This window comes from Apaloderma vittatum, unplaced genomic scaffold (assembly GCF_000703405.1).
Source record: "Apaloderma vittatum isolate BGI_N311 unplaced genomic scaffold, ASM70340v1 scaffold20852, whole genome shotgun sequence".
Classification (NCBI taxonomy): domain Eukaryota; kingdom Metazoa; phylum Chordata; class Aves; order Trogoniformes; family Trogonidae; genus Apaloderma; species Apaloderma vittatum.
The window spans coordinates 41458-45297 of NW_009705572.1; the positions used below are offsets into that span (position 1 = coordinate 41458).

The 3840-nt window shown below is 44.1% G+C and overlaps 1 non-coding gene across 1 annotated transcript; it reads left to right on the forward strand.

Moving 5' to 3' along the window:
* The first annotated feature begins 1606 nt into the window (after positions 1 to 1606).
* Positions 1607 to 1687, forward strand: TRNAV-GAC. Its single transcript is given in 2 exon segments — positions 1607 to 1644; positions 1652 to 1687. It is a non-coding gene; the product is annotated as a tRNA-Val (tRNA).
* The last annotated feature ends 2153 nt before the right edge of the window (positions 1688 to 3840 follow it).

Below are 3840 nucleotides of genomic sequence, written 5' to 3' on the forward strand. Positions count from 1 at the left end.
CCCAACTTGCTGTTCATAGTCCCCATTCCTAGTAGCTCAGAAACTCTGCCAACAGCTCACTACTGAAGGGAAAAAAAAAAAAAAGCAAGCCCAGTCCATTTCCCTTTTAATTAGCTTTGAGTTCTGGCATGGAGCAAGCTGACACAGAAAAGACAAAGTAAAGAAAAAGTCTTGTTTAAAATATGGTGGGGAGCTACTGTGGAACAGCTAGCAGGATAAGAGCAGGAGGAGCGGAGGAAGGCGAGGGGAGCTGCTGCAAGAGCAATTGGCCTTGTTTGCTCTCCTGAAAGCCTCTGTGTGCTTTTCCTCCAACGCGCGCTGGATTTATATAGGGGGCAAACCCTTACGGGCCAGTGGGCTTGCAACAAGGCTTGGGCCAAGAAGCAGACGGGTTGCTGCCAGCTTCCTGCCTCCTCTTCTCAGCCGCTTGCGCTCTCTTTCACACTCTCACACAGCAGGACCTTCTTATCAGGTATGATAAGCAGCACTCCTGAGCACTGCTGGCAGGCTTCCAGCTCATGTTCCAGGAGCACGGCCGGGCGCTGCTGCTGTGTGAGCACACTTTAATAAAACTCTGATTTTTATCTGAACATTTTATTAATCCAAGCTCAGCCGTTTGCCAAAAAAGCCAACGCATTGAATATGCCAACGTGTGTTCTCTCCAGTTTCTAATGCCAATGTACCTCTGCCCACAGAGTCTCTTCTGCTTCACACTGTGATGCATTTTCTATGCAGAGTTTCTCCTACTTTATTGCTTGCCCCTCCACCATGCTATGTTGATGGTAGGGGCTCTCTGCAACTGTTTTGCCCTCCCTCTTTCTGCAAGTGATTTCAAACAGGAAAGAAATTAATTTTTCTTTTCTGTGTCCCTACTGCCAAAATTACTATTTTCTCCATAAGGAGAACATATGGAAGACACCGGACAGTTGCAAGCATTCCTAAAAAATACAGTTTAAAACCCCCAACTCTTTCCTTTCCTATCCTTCCACCACTGCCCTGCTGTCATTCACCACCTCTAACAATACATCAATTTCAACCCTTTCACAGCATGGGCTGAAGTGTAAGCGTTACTGGGTGCTAGAAGTCAACCTGCTGCAATGTGGTCAGAGGAAAGGGACAGGAAAGATAGAGAGGTTTGTGTGGGACCAGCCTTAAAAGAGGAGATGGATGTTCTAAAAGCAATGCTAGTCAGTACAGTTTCTCCATACCCTGGCTGATGGATTGACATGATTTCCTAGAATAAGACAGGCTGCTCTGCTGCACTTCCTACTCTTACTGTGCCACTCTGGGACCCAAGGGCTTTCAGCTCAGTAAAGGACTATTGCTACTGGATCACGTTCTCACTTCATGAAGTAGCCCTCCTGTTGTCGTAAGACTGATGCCATTCAGTGCAAAAGCCTTTTTGTGAGGTGTATTAGAGCACTAAGTACCTTCGCAGGACTATGCTACTGATCCACAGTCTTTACTGTTTCTAAACTGACAGCTGTATTTTGGACTTTCATTCCCAGAGGAAGTCACACATTTTCCCATTCCCTCTCTCCACAGTCTTTCTGTAGATGTTGTCTTCATCTGTCCACTGCTCTTTCATATGCTTAATACATTTAGGGGGCTGGTTAGCTCAGTGGTTTGAGCGCAGTGCTGACAATGAGCAACACTGAGGTCGCGGGTTCGATTCCCGCTCGGTCCCCATGTGTTGCCTGATCTAGTCGAGAGGTGGCGTCCCTGCCCATGACAGGGAGGTTGGACTAGATGATCTCTAAGGTCCCTTCCAGCCTAGGCCATTCTATGATTCTATGATTTCCCTCACAAACTTTAGATCAAATTCTCCCATTCTGTATTCCAAGCCCTGCTCATCTACTGCTGTAAGCACAGTCTGTCTTCCATCTCACTTAAGCCAGGCTAAATCCTAACCTACTCTTGTACAAGCTCAGAACTTCCCGTTGTTCCTTTGAGAAAAGTTCATTGTGGTTTTAAGCTTATCATCGCAAACCTTCTGACTCTGGGATTCTCCTTCAATCCAGTTAATAGCCCTCTTTTTGGCTGCCTGATCTGCCATAACAAATGCTCAGGGGAAACCAGAAGACAGACTAGGTGCTGGCCAATTGGGATTGCACCTTACTAGGCAAGACAGTCTTTTGACATATGGGCAAAAGATTTGACAAGCAGCTCAAATGGCAAACCGTAAGTGGCAAAATCCTAATCAGGGACTTTGAAAGCAAGGACAAGGATGCATGCCTAGTCTTTTCATCTTGGTCTATTCATTTGGGCAGTCACATTTTGAAGGGAAGCATAGATTTAATATTGTCAATCTCTTACAACTGAAGAGCAAAGGAAGAGGGACTTCCGCCTGGCAACTCAAGAGATACTTATGAGACTGAGGTTCAGCTACTAGCTCTGCTGGAGACATCACATGTGATACTGGTCAAATTGCTACTGGTCAAATTCACAGCTCCTTCTTCGTCAAGATGCTTAAAATAGCCCAGCCCTGATTTCAGCAAGGATCATGAGATAACGTATAGCAAATAGTCATTGAAAATTAGAGTTGATGTTCTTCTAAAGGCTCTGAAAAACATGGACAGAGGAAAAAATGCTGTGAGGATAACAGAGAGGTGAAATAATGAGCTTAACAGTGCCATGGGAATAACATGTTCTTAAGTCCTATTCCTATTAAATTTTTTACATACAGTCTGTATGCTTCCTGTCTCACTGTTTCCTCAGGCAAAAGATAGGCTGGCTGCTTACGCTAGCCAAACGTTACAGTCAATTCCTTCAGCCCCAGTCTTTGGTGTGTCTTCTTTTGCACCAGTCAGCTAAACCCAGAAACACCCCAGTGAACCAAACAACTTTCTGCCCCCTGCCAAACAACAATCAAATTGCATCCTGCATAGGGACAATGAAAGTTTCAAAGGATGCTATGTTTTCTCTTCTATAGGCTTAGGAACATAATACTAAGTAGTATTTCTGTACAAGGACTGGAACTCAAACAAAGTTCACTAATATTTGTAAGTCTGCATTGTCTAAAGGCAAGAGCTGCTTTGCCCTAGGCTCTGGACAGCAAAGATGATGTTGGTGCCACACAGAATGATTTAATTTAGGTCCTAGAAAAAGCGTGGACACGTTAGTCCAACATGCTGATCAAGCTGCTGCGCTTTGCTTCTCCTGGCAGCTAAGTAATCTGATGGGATGGTTATTCTGCTCCTAAAATAGCTGAGGTGATCTTGCACAACACTAAGGCACAGACAAAGAGAGACTATCATGCCCTTTGTTAGCTTACAGTCATACTGGCACTCAAGTCTTTCCACAAGAGTGGTTGTTTAGATCTAGCAATGCACAAGTTATTCACTTAAAAGACCAAAACAACATGGCTGTAACAATCAATTAACAGCTTCCCTGAAACTAATTTACTTCATAGCTTGATCTGTGCTAAGGATAGGTTCTCTCTTCAGCTAGGTGTATGATCTCAAAGTGGAGGCGTGAGCATCTTTCACACAGCTGAAATCTTCTTACGAAGTGTCAGACACAGGCAGTTGGACTAGATGAGACTTGGGCTCAAATATTTCTGCACTTCTGACATTAAAGACTCTGTGCTATACGATAGTGAGGAAGCCAGAAGAGTCCCCTCTGGTGAGAGTTTAGCATTAAGAAGGTCAAAGTCTTAATGAATACAGGGTAGGGAATAAGACTGGCAATTTTGCCTTGTGAGCATACTTTCAAAAGGACTAGGGAAGGAACAAAGTGAAGTACGTACAATCCTTTTCTTTTTTTTTCTTTAAATTTAATGCTTCCAAGCAGAATAATTGGAGACAGAAACCTCTCATCTGAGACAACAGTAGAGAAAGA